Here is a 19209-nt window from a genome sequence, read left to right as displayed (position 1 = left end):
CCGAAAAATAGTATCATTTGAACTTGAGCTACGAGTAAAAATTATGATTAAACTTCCTTTCCATGTTACTTGTTCATAATCTTTATAAACTCGTAATTCTTCTAAAGCATAAAGTAATTTGGTTCGTTCCTGTTTATTTTACTATTATTACATACATGACCTTCCATATGAGTTTTATCAGAATGATATGAGATTGCATTTAATAAAACTACCGAAGAAATGGAAGGATTGTTAATAAAATATTATTTCCTTGTTTATAATTATAAATGAAATAATTTCATAGCATTGTTGTCCATAACTTTTATTCCATTTTTCATCAAATTTGGAACAATTTGAACCATCTACTTGAATAACTTAAAAACTCATATAATTGTTGTGCATGATTTGGATGAACTTAGTCTTTAACAATGTTTGTATTGATTTCAATATTTTTCTCATTCACTGAAAAAGAATAAAACTGGTAACCCTCGATCTTTTTCAGTTGTGAAGATTAAAAATTACAAAGATTAAAGATTTAAATTATGTTATAACATAATTTTTTGATACCCAAATATTATGAAAATTATTGAAAACCAACAATTAAAAATAAACATTATTTTATTCCTTCTTTAAAACTTTTCCAACAAAATATACATCTGGATAACGTGTTTCCTGTAGATCTCACTCATAAAAATTTCCTTTAACTTCTTTTCCATGTAAAGCTCTTCATTTTTATGTGATTGGATTAAAATTAATAATTCTTTCAGTTTCAAAAATTTCTGTTTGCCAATTATCTAAGTAGATTTCATCAAAAATTCATTGTGATTTTCTAATTAGAATTTTATATCCTATTGTATATTATGATTAATTGTTATATACAGCAGAAACTTGTTAATAATTTTTTCAATTACTTGTATTGGTTTCATTTTTAGTGTTGAGTGTTTTATGTTATTGTATTTATCAAATATTTTTTTATTTAAATCAACTCATTTATAATTACACTGAAAAGCAATTTTTTTCATCTAGAAGAGCTGAACTCTGTACAGGTTGTGTAGCGAAAACTTCATATTTCTTAGTAAGATGTTGGAAATTTTTATTACAATATTTTTTAATATTATCTGTTTGTTAATTTCTTGGATGTCTTAGCTTTAAACTGTTTTTCAAAAGTTTATGACTTCTTTTTCCTACCAAATGTTGAAAAAACATAAATTATAGTTCACAAATACTTATACCCTTTATTTTTTTAAATGCCTTCCTGAATCTATTTTCTATTAAATCTGCTTGCCATGAACCATGTCTACCAAGAGAAATAGTATTAATTGTTTTTAAATTTTTTCTCATTGTGTTATATAATTAAAAAATTATTGCTTCATGAATATTATTTGGCTAGGTCCAGCTCCTACAAAGTTCTTTCAACGTATTTACTGTATTTAGTTTTAAATACTGAACAAAGACCTTCAATTCCAGACACATGATATGATTCTCCAAAAGAATGAGCCTTATATGATTAATGTTATCCATTTATATAAGATTAAATTTCAGTGAATAATTATTATTTTAAATCAACTGTAACAGCTTGAGCTCAGTCTTCCATTTATACAGTTACAAAATTCGATTTATGCAATATTTTCACTGATTGGTTTGCAGCAGTTATTTTATAAAGATTATCAGACACAATTAATGAAATATCAGAATCATTAAATGATAAATACTTAATGCAACTTTTCTTAAAGATAAATACATAGCCACAATTGTGTGTTTATGTTCATCATAACTCATAAATGTAAATATATATATATATATATATATATATATATATATATATATATATATATGAAAGATAAATGATTAATTAATAAAAAGGAATTCATTGTAATGTCTGAAACTGATGTAGGCTACTCCTGAAGATTATGTTGATTATGTTGAATAATTGATGGTTTATGCCGACAATCAGAAATATATTGAAAGTTACAATTATCGTATAAACAGAAGTAAAACCTAATTCAAACCGTTAACTGTACTAGAAAGGTAAATATTCATCAAAGATGCTTAAAAACTAAGCCCCATTCCGTGAACATAAAACAGCCGATAGAGGACAATATTGGATAGTGGGACTGTGATTTTAGTTTCGATTGTGCCCACTAGAGTGCACTAAAGTAGTAGAATGTTTTTCATAAACTGTTTCAGTATTTTCATAAAGTGTTATTATGTCTTTTTGTGTATGTAAAATGTTATAAATGTGTTTTAGCAGTATGAATGATGCGTGAGTGTGGTTTAAGGTTAATATGAAGCTAATTGTTTAATGAGTTATGTAGTAGGATTTAGTGTGGGAACATTTCGAAGAAGTATTGATATGGACAAAGGGGATTTTTGTAGAATAGATTTGTAAAGTAAGTTTATGGTAAAGGGAAAGTTAATTCAGGTATAAATAACAATAGTAACCAACTTTATGCATAAACAAAATGGCTCTGAGCACTATGCGACTTAACTTCTCAGGTCATCAGTCGCCTAGAACTTAGAACTAATTAAACCTAACTAACCTAAGGACGACACACACATCCATGCCCAAGGCAGGATTCGAACCTGCGACCGTAGCAGTCGCGCGGTTCCGGACTGCACGCCTAGAACCGCTAGACCACCGCGGCCGGCCATAAACAAAACTTCAGCATATTAGATAATTACGTCGGTAAAAAGTACAGTCGTTAGGTTTATTATTTTGCCATTGGTTATTGATGAAAAGTTCGGACTGACGCGAGAGAATGTTGTTTTGCTATTGGCTGCTGAGTAAACTGACAAATGGTAAAGCAATATTCTTTGCGCACCTTTCTCTGCTGGTAGAAAAGACTTCGAGTATTCTAGAGAGGAGTCGGAGCCTAGCCATGAAACAGTTCGGACGTGTGTAGTAGTAGTTCCGATGGAAACGATAAGTTGCCGGATCTATCGGTGTTTCTTACATCAAAAGTGTGGTAAAGTGACGGCATAATTATTTCGATGGGCGTGTAGAAATTTCGGAATTTTTAAGTGAATTTCATGACGAGAAAAGTCCTATATTCCGCGTGGCGTATTGAGCAGGTCGGTGACTAAAAACTGTGACTGCATTTGGTACCGATAGACTTAATATTTGGCGAGTATTATCAATCAAAAACTATCAGTATTTTTGTAGCTATTACGTTTTCGGGAAATGCAACACCATAAACTTGCTTACGTGAGTGAGAGGGATTGTGAGTGACTGTGTTAAGACTAGCAGGGGCTTGGCGGTGATACTTGTTCACCTAAGTTTCAGAATATATTAATCAAGGACAAAATTTCCAACCTTTCATTTCGTGTGAAAACTTTCTCCCGAATCGTAGATTAGTGACTTTAATTGCAGCCTGGTTCACGTCGAAGTACAGTAGGTTTCGCTCGGCTTTGCTACTGATGATCTGCTGAGACAATGTTCACAGGTAGGAGCAGGTTCGTCGTAAAGGGACGGAAAGAACCGCGCCGCCGCAGTCCGTCACATCTACCGGACGTATTCCAGTCTCTGTGTTTCTCTGTAGTTTTTACTTTCTACAGCTCCGTCTAGTGCAATGGAACTATTCTATGATGTCTAACAAATTTTGTTAATCTTGATTTTTCTTCTTTCTTATCAACCACCACTTTCATGCCTTTACCTTTCCTAAAGTCAAACTGACAGTCATCTGACAGAGCCTCAGTACTCTTTTCTGTTCTTGTGCATATTATTCTTGTCAGAAACTTAGATGCATTAGCTATTATGCTGATTCTGCCATAATCCTCGCACTTGTCGGCTCTTGTAATCTCCTGAACTGTGCGGATGATGCTTTTTTTCCGAAAATCTGATGATATATCGCTGTCTCACACATTCTATACACCAACATTGATAGTGGCTTTTTTGCGACTTCTCCCAATGATTTAACAGATTCCGATGGTTATGTTATCCAACTGTTTTAAATTCTGATTCTAATATTGAATCCAGTATATCTTCCCTTTCGAGATCTGTTTCTTCTGTCACATGATCAAACAAGTCTTCGCTCCCTCATATGTTGGTACCGTCTGCAAAATGCGCTGCGTATAGAGTTCGCAGGAGCTGAGTACTAAAATAACATATTATGCGTGATGCTGGGTCTTTACTACAAGAAAACTCAGTGGAGTAAACGATAAGCTTCTCTTCTTCCTTTCATTGTTTTGTGTGGGTGTTTAATATAAACTGTTTCGAAAGGGTTTGAAATTATGTGTAGAATTTGTTGGAATGGGTAAGTATTCTCATTGTAAAGTACTGTACGGGTATAGTCTGGAAAATTGTAGCGCCAGCTTCTAACGTTAATAATTGACTTAAAGTGTTAAACTTTTAACGTGATATATTCCTTAATGAGCACATTACCAAGCTTTAATTTGTACAATATTCTATGAAATACTCAAAATAAAACTTTTCTTGCCCTTGGAAGTTGTTAGATAGGCAACGTGCAAGTGGGACTTAGTGACAGTTTTAAGGTAAGATCGCACTGATCTGAATTGCACAGCGGCGCAGCACTACGTGGTTCTGTTTAGTGTACCGCGTATGAACAGCAACGGTGCTACAGTACTTAGCAAAGTTTGTTTGTAGGTCCTCCGGCAACCTACGAACAAAGTGGATGAAAGTCACAAGGCTGTGACAATTTCTTTGTAATGCGAGGAGGACGAAGACTATAAATTTATGTACACTGATCGCCGGCCGGAGTGGCCGAGCGGTTCTAGGCGCTACAGTCTGGAGCCGCGCGACCGCTGCGGTTGCAGGTTCGAATCCTGCCTCAGGCATGGATGCGTTTGATGTCCTTAGGTTAGTTAGGTTTAAGTAGTTCTAAGTTCTAGGGGACTGATGACCTCAGAAGTTAAGTCCCATAGTGCTCAGAGCCATTTGAACCATTTTTTTGTACACTGATCGGCGAGAACATTATGATCATCGATCTACTATCGATGTAAACCCAGCCCGGCTATAGCATCATCACATGAGGGAGGAATGACTGATAGTCACACGCACACGCACGGTGCATATAGAATCAGTGACCGAACTGTCCGTGTGTATATCCGTGTGTAGATCGCGCGATGGGTAGACTATGATGGCCCCGAAGCTCGGCACGAACATTTCTGAAACCACGCGACTTGTCGGGTTTTCGAGGTGTGCTGTGGTGATGCTCTTCAACACGTGGCGAATCAAAGGTGAAACTGTTGTGACTTGGCAAGACAGCCAAGCCACTAGCAGAGGAAGCCGAAAGGCACGCGTTTAAGCTCACGCCGGCTGGCGTGATGTCTGGAACAGTTAAAGGAATAGAGAGTAGCAAAAAAAGGTACGTAGCTTCTGGAATACTTAACTTTAATCCATAATTGGTGAACATCGGTCTGACGGTACGTGCATCACAAGATAAATAGCAAATGATAACGGCGCCTTGCTAGGTCGTAGCAAATGACGTAGCTGAAGGCTATGCTAACTATCGTCTCGGCAAATGAGACCGTATTTTGTCAGTGAACCATCGCTAGCAAAGTCGGCTGTACAACTGGGGCGAGTGCTAGGAAGTCTCTCTAGACCTGCCGTGTGGCGGCGCTCGGTCTGCAATCACTGACAGTGGCGACACGCGGGTCCGACGTATACTAACGGACCGCGGCCGATTTAAAGGCTACCACCCAGCAAGTGTGGTGTCTGGCGGTGACACCACAGAAACCAAGTGCAGATGTTGTGGGGTTGGGCGGCCAACCCTCATTACAGACGTCGGACGACGTAGGCTGTGCAGAGTGGTAAAACAGTACAGGTGGCGAACTCTGGTTGAACTAAAATCAGACTTTTATGCTGGGCACAGTACATGTGTGTCTGAACACACAGTGCATCGAACACTCCTAACGATGGGCCTCCGCAGTCGACAACCCTCGCATCTGTCAATGTTGAGACCATGACGTCGGCAATTCCGACTGAAATGGGCTCATGCCCGTCGGCACTGAACGTTGGTGCAGTGGCAGAGCGTTGCATGGTCTTATGAATCCCCATACCTTCTTCATCATGCCGCCGGCAGTGCGCGAATCCGTCGTCTTCCAGGGGAACAGCTCCTTGACACCTATACTGCTGAAAGGAGACAAGCTAGCGGCAGCTCCGTTATGCTCTGAGGAACATTCACGAAGGCTTCTATGGGTCCAGCGGAGCTCGTGTAAGGCACCGTGAACGGTCAGGGAGTATCGTACACTGGTTGCCGACCACGTACACCCTTTTATGACGATCATGTCTCCCGATGGCAGTGGCATTTTTCAACAAGATAATGCGTTATGTCACAAGGCCAGGAGCGTAGTGGTGTGATCCGAGGAACACAGTGGCGAGATACGATTGATGTGTTTGCCCCCCAACTCGCCAGATCTGAACCCGATCCTACACATTTGGAATGTGACTGAATGTGGCGTCAGAGCTAATCGCCCCCTCCCCGGAATTTATAGTAATTAGGTGACTTGTGTGTGCAGATGTGGTGCCAGCTCCCTCCAGCTACCTACCAAGGCCTCTGTGCTTCCCAAGACGAGTCGCCGGCTATGAGGTAGGTGGTTATAATGATCTGTCTGATCAGAGTATGTGTACGTTGGTGACCTTTGTAAGAATAGCGATGCACGGATGTTTCCACGATCAGATTTATGAACGACGCGGGAAATAGATACCTTGAATATATCAGGCGCAAAAGAATTAGCTGGCGCAGGATTTCGACTGCCTCGCGTTATTATCAGAGACGAAGCTTCCCGGTAAAAACCTATATGATGAGAGCTGATTCTGGTTCACAACTGGATGACCAGTCAAAGAAAGTAAAGGGCTATAGCCATAACAGAGCCCCCGTGATTTTCAGAAGAAGCTGTTGGAATAATGTACCAAGAATTTAGAATTTACTGTCGCAAGATCTGTCTCAGTCCGCAACGCGATTCTTGCCTCAGTGTTGTCTGAGAATGAAAAGACTGAAAAGTTACAGTTACGAGACCCTCCTCATATGGGAATAATGCTAGCCAGATAACGGATAGACTCAAAGTTTGTTTCAATTCCCCACAAAGTAATTTGGTCTGGCAGAACGAAATGATAAACAGTAAGTAGTAAAACTGTAACAATAAGCTTCTAGTGATAAACAATAAAGAAAAATCGTCCTTTTCACAACATATATAAATGTAATTTGTAGGCATTCGTACCTTATGTTTACTTCTATTTCGTTGGTAACTTCTTTGCAAATGTTGCTTCTTCAGATACTATTCATGTAACGTTCATCTCGTTACTCGGGGTATCCACTTATACACTGAAGAGCCAAAGACACTGGTACACTTGCCTAATATCGTGTAGGGCGCCCGCGAGCACGCGGAAGTGAGGCAGCACTACGTGGCATGGGCTCGACTAATGTCTGAAATAGTGCTGTGCTGCAGGGCTGTCCATAAATCCGTAAAGATTACGAAGGCGTAGAGATCTCTTCTGAACAGCACATTGCAATGCATCCCAGATATGCCCAATTCGTTCATATCTGGGGGGGGGGGGGGCGTTTGGTGGCCAGCTGTAGAAGAGTATTCCTGGAGACACCCAGTGGCAATTATGGAAGGGTAGGGTGTCGAATTCCCCTGCTAGAATTGTCCAAGTCCATCGGAATGCACGGTGGACATGAATGGATGCTGGTGTCCAGACAGGATGCTTACGTACGTGTTACCTGTTAGAGTCGTATCTAGACATATCAAGAGCCCCACATCAGTCCAACTGCGCACGCCCCACATCATTAGAGAGCCTCCACGAGCCTCAACGGTCCCCTGTTGACTAGCAGAGTCCATGGATTCATGAGGTTGTCTCCATACCCGTATACGTCAATCCGCTCTATACAATTTGAAACGAGATTCGTTCGACCAGGTAACGTGTTTCCAGTCATCAACAGTCCAATATGAGTGCTGACGGGCCCAGGTGAGGCGTAAAGTTTTGTGTCGTGCAGCCATCAAGGGTACATGAGTGGGCCTTCTGCTTCGAAATCCCATATCGATGATGTTTCGTTGAATGGTTCGCACGCTGACACTTGTTGATTACCCTGCATTGAAATCTGCAGTAATTTGCGGAAGGGTCGCACTTCTGTCACGCTGAATGGTTCTCTTCAGTCGTCGTTGGTCCCTTTCTTGCAGGATCTTTTTCCGGCCGCAGCGATATCAGAGATTTGATATTTTACCGCATTCCTGATATTCGCAGTAGCCGTGAAATTTTTGTACGGTAAAATCCCAACATCATCGCTACCTCGGAAATGCTGTTTCCCATCGCTTTGGCGCCGACTATAACAACACGTTCAAACTCACTTAAATCTTGATAATTTGACAGTGTAGCAGCATTAACCGATCCAAGAACCCTGCCAGACACTCGTTGTCTTATACAGGGCGGTCCATTCATCGTGACCGGGCCAAATATCTCACGAAATAAGCGTCAAACGAAAAAACTACAAAGAACGAAACTTGTCCAGCTTAAAGGGGGAAACCAGATGGCGCTATCGTTGACCCGCTAGATGGCGCTGCCATAGGTCAGACGGGTATCAACTGCGTTTTTTTTTTTAAATAGGAACCCCCAATTTTATTACATATTCGTGTAGTACGTAAAGAAATTGGAATGTTTTAGTTGGACCACTTTTTTCGCTTTGTGATAGATGGCGCTGTAATAGTCACAAACACACGACTCACAATTTTAGACGAACAGTTGGTAACATGTAGGTTTTTTAAATTAAAATACAGAACGTAGGTTCGTTTGAACATTTTATTTCGGTTGTTCCAATGTGATACAAGTACCTTTGTGAACTTATCATTTCTGAGAACACATGCTGTCACAGCGAGATTACCTGTAAATACCACATTAATGCAATAAATGCTCACAATGATGTCCGTCAACCTCAATGCATTTGGCAATAGGACATTCATCTCAACAGCGAGTAGTTCGCCTTCCGTAATGTTCGCACATACAGTGACAATGCGCTGACGCATGTTGTCAGGTGTTGTCGGTGGATCACGATAGCAAATATCCTTCAACTTTCCCCACAGAAAGAAATCCGGGGACTGCAGATCGGGTGAACGTGCGGGCCATGGTATGGTGCTACGACGAGCATTCCAACTGTCATGAAATATGTGGTGTCACCGCCAGACACCACACTTGCTAGATGGTAGCTTTAAATCGGCCGCGGTCCATTAGTACATGTCGGACCCGTGTGTAGCAACTGTCAGTGATAGCAAACCGAGCGCCACCACACGGCAGGTCTCGAGAGACTTACTAGCACTCGCCCCAGTTGTACGGACGACTTTGCTAGCGACTACACTGACGAAACCTTTCTCTCCTTTGCCGAGAATATAGTTAGAATAGCCTTCAGCTAAGTCAATGGCTACGACGTAGCCAGGTGCCATAGCAATTGATAGTTATCTTATGAAGCACTTGTATCATCAAGAACGCTGTATTCAAATGATGGATTAAAGTTAAGTATTCCAGCAGCTACGTACTTTTCTTTATAGCATTCATTCCGTATCCTGTTTCAGACCTCACGCCAGCCTGCTTGAGTTTAACGCGTGCATTTCGGCCTTCTCTAGCTATACAACAAAATATACTATTCAATACCACTTCAACCGCTCGCGGGCTATGTGCCGGACATCCATCATGTTGGAAGTACATCGACATTCTCACACGCAGTGAAACATCTTGTAGTAACATCGATAGAACATTACGTCGGAAATCAGTGTACATTGCACCATTTAGTTTGCCATCGATAAAATGGGGGCCAATTATCCTTCGTCCGATAATGCCACACTATACATTAACCCGCCAAGGTCGCTGATGTTCCACTTGCCGCTGCCATCGTGGATTTTCCGTTGCCCAATAGCGCATATTATGCCAGTTTACGTTACCGCTATGGTGAATGACGCTTCGTCGCTAAATAGAACGCGTGCAAAAAATCTGTCATCGTCGTAATTTCTCTTGTGCCCAGTGGCAGAACTGTACACGACGTTCAAAGTCGTCGCCATGCAATTCCTGGTGCATAGAAATATGGTACGGGTGCAATCGATGTTGATGTAGTATTCTCAACACCGACGTTTTTGAGATTCCCGATTCTCGCGCAATTTGTCTGCTACTTATGTGCGGATTAGCCGCGACAGCAGCTAAAACACCTACTTAGGCATCATCATTTGTTGCAGGTCGTGGTTGACGTTTCAGATGTGGCTGAACACTTCCTGTTTCCTTAGAGAACGTAGCTATCCCGCGAACGGTCCGGACGCTTGGATGAAGTCGTCCAGGATACCGAGCAGCATACATAGCACACGCCCGTTGGGCATTTTGATCACAATAGCCATACATCAACACGATATCGATCTTTTCCGCAATTGGTAAACAGTCCATTTTAACAAGGGTAATGCATCACGAAGCAAATACCGTTTGCACTGGCGGAATGTTACGTGATACTACGTATCTTATACGTTTGTGACTATAACAGTGGCATCTATCACAAAACGGAAAGAAAGTGGTCCAACTAAAACATTCATATTTTTTTTACATTCTACACGAATATGTAATAAGAAATGGGGGTTCCTATTTAAGAAAACACAGTTGATGTCCGTTTGACCTATGGCAGCGCCATCTAACGTGCCAACCATAGCGCCATCTGATTTCCCCCTTCGGGCTAGACGAGCTGCGTCCTTTGTAGTTTTTTCGTTTGATGCTTGTTTCGTGAGATATTTGGCCCGGTCACTATCAATGGACCACCCTGTATAGGCGATGCCGACCGCAGCGCCGTATTTTGCCTGTTTACATATCTCTGTATTTGAGTACGCATGCCTATACCAGTTTCTTTGGCGCTTCAGTGTAGTTGACCATTTGGTCACCTTTGCCTAGCAGTGCTGTGCCGTGCAGTACCGTTGCCGCGAAGTGCGCTCTGCCTCATACGATTTCGTACAGCCTGTATTTGGCACCGTCGTGTCGCGCCGTTCATCTGGAGTGTAGTTTCGCACAGTCTGTTAGTAACACAGACTCGCGGAGCGGTCTGACCTTGAACATGAGGTAGGCGTAGTTGTTCTTGCGCACGCAGAGCGCGTGGCTGCCGGTCTCGGGCAGCTCGTGCAGCGAGCGGAAGGGCAGCGGCGCGACGATCACGGTGAGGCGGCTGGTGAGGACGGCCGAGTAGGCGCCGCTCAGCAGCAGGCCCGCCCCCAGCGTCAGCAGCGACAGCAGCCGCGACGCGACGCCCCCGCCGCCGCCGCCCCCGCCGCAGCCACCGCAGCCCTGCAGCCCTGCCGGCACCGTGCACAGGGCCGGTCAGAAATTCCAGCAGCCGTCCAGCAACGGGCCACTTGCGGGAACCTCGAACTTCACTCATAACAGAAGCTTCACTCTTTTATAAAAATGACGCCATGAGGTAAAGTAGGAGGTGTAGCCACCAAGTAGCAAGCCACTGTTGGGGACCTGGGGCTTCACTTGAGTCAACGTCGTTCATGAACAACTTGAGTTGTAAAACTACCCTAGGCTGCTGAAGACTATCGTAAGTAAGCGTCGACTACCCTTGTTTTCCAAGTAGCCTCGTTCAGTTAAGGACAGACGTAGGGCAAAATGTATTCTTACACTTAAACATATAAATCTAAAAAAAAGTTACAGCTAAAATAGTACGAGGGTCACTCCAAAAGAAATGCACACTATTTTTGTAAAAACAGAGTTTTCATTCTGCACGTGTGAAAGTTTTACAGTGTGTAAATACATCCTTCCCGCTTGATTTCAAACTTAGTTCAACCTGTTCCCGCGAGTGGCGCCGTCACAGCATGTCTTCAAGATGGCTGTTACACTTGACGTTCGTCAGAAGCAACGTGCTATCATAGAATTCCAGTGCCTTGAAAACGAGACAGTGGGAAACATCCACAAGAGGTCGAAAAAGGTGTAGAGAGATGCAGCTGTACAGTTAGTCGGTGGGCAAGCAGGTTACGTGATGAAAGCGGGCACGGCAATATTGAGGATTGTCTCCGCAGCGGCAGGCTTCGTACTGCGCACACTCCTGACAGTGTGCCGAGAGTTAACGAATTGGTGACTGCTGACAGACGCATCACAGAGAACGAATTGTCGCGCTACGTTGGGGTAGGGGAAGGAAGTGTTTGCAGAATACTGAAAGTGTTGGCGTTAAAAAAGGTTTGTACCAGGTGGGTTCCCAAGATGTTGACAGTGGCTCACAAAGAAACTAGAAAAACGGTAAGCAGCGAACTTTTGGAACATTACAAGAGTGTTGGAGATGAACTTCTTAGAAGAATTGTGACAGGTGATGAAACATGGCTCCATCATATTTCACCAGAGACGAAGAGGCAATCAATGGAGTGGCATCATGCAAATTCACCCAAGAAAAAAAATTCAAAATCACACCTTCTGCTGGAAAAGTTATGGCTACGGTGTTTTTCGATTCTGAAGGACTCTTGCTTGTGGACATCATGCCAAGTGGAACCACCATAAATTCTGATGTATACGTGATGACACTGAAAAATCTTCAAGCTCACTGAGTCGTGTTCGACCACATCGGTAAAAGCAGGATGTTTTGCTGTTGCACGACAATGCACGACCACGTGTCAGTCAAAAAACCATGGAAGCGATCACAAAACTCGGATGGACAACACTGAAACACCCGCCTTAGAGTCCTGACCTGGCTCCATCTCTTTGGGAAACTGAAAGACTCTCTTCGTGGAACAAGGTTTGAAGATGATGACTCCCTTATGCACGCTACCAAACAGTGGCTCCAACAGGTTGATCCACAATTTTACCATGCGTTTATACAGGCGCTGGTTCCACGATGGTGCAAGGCAGTTAAGAGGGATGGAAATTACGTGGAGAAATGAAAGTATTGTTCCTAAAGGATGTATCTACACGCTGTAAGACTTTCAAACATGTAGAATAAAAGATGGATTAAAAAAAATAGTGTGCATTTCTTTTGGAGTGACCCTCGTAAAACTTGAGACTGTTATGTACAACGTAATGCTTGACACTCTGTGCCATTACTGTTTGAAAATGTGCACCGACATACCTTTTAGAAACATCTGCATTTTTAATTACCATTGTTTCTGTACTGTACCTTTCCTCGTAAACTAATCAAGCAATAAAACTGGCATGTCACAGTTTACATCTGAATAACAGGCTAATAAAGCATGTCGAACATATTTTAGTTTAAGGTCATAGTTACTTTCGAATTAATTATTCAGTTTTGTTTTACCTAGAACTGCTCTATTTTTCCCAAATTTTGAAGGAGAATTTTCTCAAAGAAAAGATAACAGAAAAGTGCTAGGCAGGATTGTTCAATAAGTAAATCTTAAGAACTGTGCCAAATTTCAGAATGTCAGCTTTCATAGTTCCTGAGAAATGTGCATTGCAGTTCAAAAAAGCCCGTTTATGACAATTCTCATTTGAACTTTTTGTTTAAATTTTTGACAATATTGCTGTACCTCTAGCGACTAATGCTGTCCATATACATAATCTTTATTATATTTTTGACTCCCTGGAGCAATCTCTTCCCCTGTCTCCATTGCCTAGCCAACTTTTGCACTTTTTTTTTCTTCTGCTGTCTGAGGTTTGTCCAGGCGCGTTTCATCAATGCTTCTTACTATCTTGAGGATTATCATATCTGGAAGGTTTGTTAAACAATATTTCCACATGGCTTGCTGCATTGTTTTCACACTACGTAAGTTATTTCTGATAGCGTTTCCACTGTTATGCCCCATTTTGAGAACAACAGGTTGATACATGCAAACCTAAAATTGAAATAAGTTTGTACCACATACTATTAAAAAGACCAAGTTGTAAACAAAGGAACAAGCAAAGATAATCTTTCTTACAGCCGTCTAGACTCATTTGCAGTTCGTTTCGACTGTATGAAAGAAAAATTTACGCACAAAAATTTCAAGCGTAGAGAAGGTGAACCAAAGCATAGAAAAAGGGGGCATGGCAGGAGCGAACGCTCGATCAGACTATTTTAAAACACTTTTCTAGCCAGAATTCGATTATGAAACTTCGCGATGTTATTCTTAAGGAATCAATCTAATAAATTACGTAATAAAAGAAATTTGAATTTTTTCTCAATTTTGTTCTACATGTGTCTTTAAGATCATACTTGCGTTAGCTCTACATTAGGTGTGTTGCGTACCTATCGGGCTTTACCTCATATCAATCGCTATATTTACGTATGTGATAAGTGTTTTAGTTGATTCCGTTAGAAACTTGGAATGGTGAACCGTCTAGAAACTGAATGAAGATACATAAAGAGCTGCGTAAGCTAGGGAACATTTTTGTTGTTTATAGTTATCGTCCTGTATGTTACTTAGAAATAAACTGTATTTAAAGCAAAATTGAAATTAAGTCAGGTGTTATTCATAAACCAATGATTTTTAACGTGAAACTGAGAGATGTTAAAGCAAAAAAAAAATCCTTTATCCTATAGCGCTATAAGAGGAACTTCCTCAAAAAAAAGTTTAAATTTAAAAAAAAAAGCAAATAAAAAATATATCAAACATCGCTTCAGTGCTTCATCGAGCTTATATAAAACATGTTTCTGTCAGTCAGAAAAAATTTACGCATTTATCACTAACAAGAGAAAATTCTTGCTTTTGATCATGATGTAGAGCATTCTGTTGAGAACAAAATAACAGCAATAATTACATAGATTTTTGTGTTTGTGTGTATAAACTTCGCTTGCTTCAAAAGTAATTGCTTTGGTTACATAAAAGCTAGGAATTGAAATGATCAACAACAACAACAAAATCGAAAAAAAGTCATTGTCTCTCAGTTCCTCGACCACATATATAGCTTCGTGCGACATATTGGGTTGCTCGGTATGCGAGCAATGAACTCCCGCTTCAAGAGCCGAAAAAATTTTCTTATAATGTCGCCCATAAACCACAGAATGTTGTTGTTGGAGAGTGCAGCGCCAGAATAAGCGCGCAAAAGAAGCATAGTCCATGAAATTTATAAAGGGAGGAATCATCATGGAGAATATCATCATTTATAACAACAACTACAATGATCACTAGCCATATTCCGCGAATATATAAGTACTGATCAGTTCAACTGTCTCATCACTTGATTAAAGACGAGTGTTTCTTTCGTGACCGCTACGTTATAACATCCAATAAGCATGGAAGGAAGAGATAAAAATGCAAGAACGTGCCCGTTTCTTGGAGTAGCACATTTGGCTGGTCATCATGTGTCCTGAGTTCATACCTAGCCACCACTTAAATATTAGGTGTGATGGCGAAGTGACTTAACTACAAATTTTTCACCTGTTGAGTGTACTAAGTTTCATCTAGACTCTTTACAATGCATCTCAGATTATGTTCTGAAGGTATCATAAAAGATACATTAAATTCATAATAAAATCCCTTGAGTAACCAACAAATTTTGCTGATATTTGATTGCTGGGACCATAATTTATAAACAGTCAATGTTCATGCCTAGTAAAATGTTTCAACTAATCTAAGTTAAAAGAATCTTTTAAGAAATTGGTAAAACGTTTTGTGAAATGATTTGTCTAAAAGTAAAAAATATAATAGGTTAGAGAAACATTTAATACGCGTTATTTTCTGTACATGATATCGAGAAGCATTCAAGGGCGTAGCAATCGTTTCTCTAATCTGTTTTATTTCTCACTTAGAGACGAATTGTTTCATAGAAGTATTAACCGATTTCTTCAAGATATTTTCATTCAAATTTTGTTCAGAAAGCATGATCTTATCGCTACTTCATTTGCCTTCCTAGGGTCTCCTGTTCTCGAAATCTCTGGAAGTATTTGACACAAAGCTTTTTTGATGATTAAATATCACATCATTGTAACTTTTCATGTGCAAAATAGCTAGTCGTTCAAGAGATGATCTCCTTGACATTTCACTTACGTAGCGGGTGCCCATGGAATATATCTATCTTCCCTCATACCACTAATCAACTTTATTGCAAATACCCTCAATACTTTCAATTGCTTTAATATTGTTCTAATAAACGCTTGGTGTAGGGATAGCATCTTTGATTAAAAATCAAAATGTCCTCGGTCCCGGGTTCGAATTCCGCCACTCCTTAAATTTTGATCTATAATGAGTATTCGCGGCCGAAGACTTCCGGCATAAGAAGTCACCATCTTTCTGCTAACGACCTTGTCAAGAGGGCAGAGGTGCGGACAGAGGTTAAGGGCACTCTCTTGTTCTTGGGGGGGGGGGGGGGGGGGAGTGCCCCCTAAAGGCGGAAGAATCAGCAATGATCAACGGCATGAGGATGCAGAAGGCAATGAAAACCACTGTATTGAAAACTCGTAACGTGTATCCACAGGACACGTGGCCCGTAATTGAGAAAGTATCATGATGATCTCTCAATTGTCTAAAGATTCCAGAATAGTCCCCCATTGGGATCTCCGGGAGAGGACTGCCATGGGTGAGGTGACCGTGAGAAAAAGATTGAATAATCAACGAAAGGATCACGTTCTACGAGTCGGGGAGTGGAATGTCTGAAGCTTGGACGTAGCAGGGAAACTAGAAATCCGAAAAGGGAAATGCACAGGCTCAATCTAGATATATTAGGGATCAGTGAATTGAAACGGAAATAAGACTAGGATTTCTGGTCAGATGAGTATAGGGTAGGGTAATATCAACAGCAGCAGAAAATGGTCTAACGGGAGTAGGATTCGTTACGAATAGGAAGGTGGGGAAGAGAGTGTGTTACTGTCAACATTTCAGTGATTGGGTTGTTCTTATCAGAATCGACAGCAAACCAACATCGACAACAATAGTTCAGGTATATATGCCAACATCGCAAGCTGAAGATGAAGAGATAGAGAAAGTGTATGATGATACAGAAAGGGTAATACAGTATGAAAAGGGATATGAAAATTTAATAATCATGGGAGACTGGAATGAGGTTGTAGGGGAAGGAGTACAAGAAAGGTTACAAGAGAATATGGGCTTGGGATAAGGAATGAGAGAGGATAAATACTAATTCAGTTCTGTAACACGTTTCAGCTGGTAATAGTGAATACTCTGTTCAAGAATCACAAGAGGAAGAGACATACTTGGAAAAGACCGAGTGATACGGACAGATTTCATTTAGATTACATCATGGTCAGACAAAGTTTCCGAAATGACATACTGGATTGTAAGGCGTACCCAGCAGCAGACATAGACTCAGATCACAATATAGTAGTGATGAAGAGTAGGCTGAAGTTGAAGGACGAATCAATATGCAAAGAAGTGGGGTATGAAAGCACTAAGGAATGACGAGATACGGTTGAAGTTCTGTAAGGCTAGGCTGTAGATACAGCTATAAGGAATACCTCAGTAGGCAGACAGTTGAAGAAGAATGGACGTCTCTAAAAAGGGCCATTACTGAAGTTGGAAAGAAAAACGTAGGTACAAAGAAGGTAACTGTGGAGAAACCATGGGTAACAGAAGAAATACTCCAGTCGATCGATGAAAGGAGGAAGTACGAAAATGTTCCGGGAAACTCAGGAATACAGAAATACAAGTCGCTGAGGAATGAAATAAATAGGAAATGATTGTCGGAAGGACAGATTCAGTATACAAGAAAGTCAAAACAACCTTCAATTATATTAAAAGCAAGGGTGGTAACAGTTAAGAGTCCAACGGGAATTCCACTGTTAAATGCAGAGCAGAGAGCGTATAGGTGGAAAGAATACATTGAAACCTCTATGAGACGGAAGATTTGTCTGATGTGACGGAAGAAGATGTGACAGAAAGAATCCATATTGAAGAGATAGGGGATCCTGTATTAGAATCAGAATTTAAAAGAGCTTTGGAGAACTTAAGATCAAATAAGGCAGAAGGGATAGATAACATTCCATCAGAATTTCTAAAATCATTGGGAGAGGTGGCAACAAAACGAGTGTTCACGTTGGTGTGTAGAATGTATGAGTCTGGCTGCATACAATCTGAATTTCGGAAAAATATCATCCACACAATTCAGAAGAGCGCAAGAGCTGAAAATTGCGAGAATTATCGCACAATCAGCTAAACCGCTCATGCCTCTAAGTTGCTGATAATAAGAATATACAGAAGAATGGGAAAGAAAACTGAGGATGTGTTAGATGACGATCAGTTTGGCTTTAGAAAATGTAAAGGCACGAGAGAGGCAATTCTGACGTTGCGGTTGATAATGGACGCAAGAATAAAGAAAAATCAAAACACGGTAATAGGATTTGTCGACTCGTAAAAAGCGTTCGACAATGTCAAATGGTGCAAGATGTTCAAAATTGTGAGAAAAAAAGGGGGTAAACCATATGGTGAGACGGATAATATACAATATGTACAAGAGCCAAGAGGGAATAATAAGAGTCGACTACCAAGAACGAAGACCTCGGATTAGAAAAGGTGTAAGACAGGGATGTAGTCTTTCACATAAATAAAAGAAAGATTTATGAGTGGAATAAAAATTCAAGGTGAAAAGGATATCAGAAATACGATTCGCTGATGACGCTGCTATCCTGAGTGAAACTGAAAAGGAATTAGATGATGTGATGAATGCAATGAACAGTCTAATGAGAACAGAATATGTACTGAGAGTAAAACAAAGAAAGACGAAAGTAATGAGAAGTAGCAGAAATGATGAGAGCGATAAACTTAACATCAGGACTGCTGGTCACGAAGTAGGTGAAGTTAAGGAATTCTGCTACCTAGGCTGTAAGATAACCAATGGCGGACGGAATAGGGAGGACATCAAAAGCAGTCTACAATGGCAAAAATGGCATTCCTGGCCAAGAGAAGTCTACTAGTATCAAACATAGCCCTTAATTTGAGGAAGAAATTTCTGAGAAGGTACGTCTCGACTACAGCATTGTATGTTAGTGAAACATGGACTATGGGAAAATCGGAAAAGATCAAAATCGAAGCATTTGAGATGTAGTGCTACAGACGAATGTTGAAAATTAGGTGGACTGATAAGGTAAGAAATAAGGAGCTTCTGTGCAGAATCGGAGAGGAAAAGGATATGTGGAAAACCCTGACAAGGAGAAGAGACAGGATGATTGAACATCAGGGAACGACTACCATGATGCTAGAGGGAGCTCTAGTGGGGAAAAACTGTAGAGAAGACAGAGATTGGAGCACATTCAAAAAATAATTGAGAAAGTAGGTTGCAAGTGAGATGAAGAGGGTGATATAGGAGAGGAATTCGTGCGGATCGCATCAAACCAGTCAGAAGACTGATGGCAAAAAAACTCACATTATTTTGATACCCGATTT

Source organism: Schistocerca piceifrons, chromosome 2, assembly GCF_021461385.2.
Source record: "Schistocerca piceifrons isolate TAMUIC-IGC-003096 chromosome 2, iqSchPice1.1, whole genome shotgun sequence".
In the NCBI taxonomy this organism is placed as follows: Eukaryota; Metazoa; Arthropoda; class Insecta; order Orthoptera; family Acrididae; genus Schistocerca; species Schistocerca piceifrons.
Note: the sequence above shows the minus strand (reverse complement) of the source record.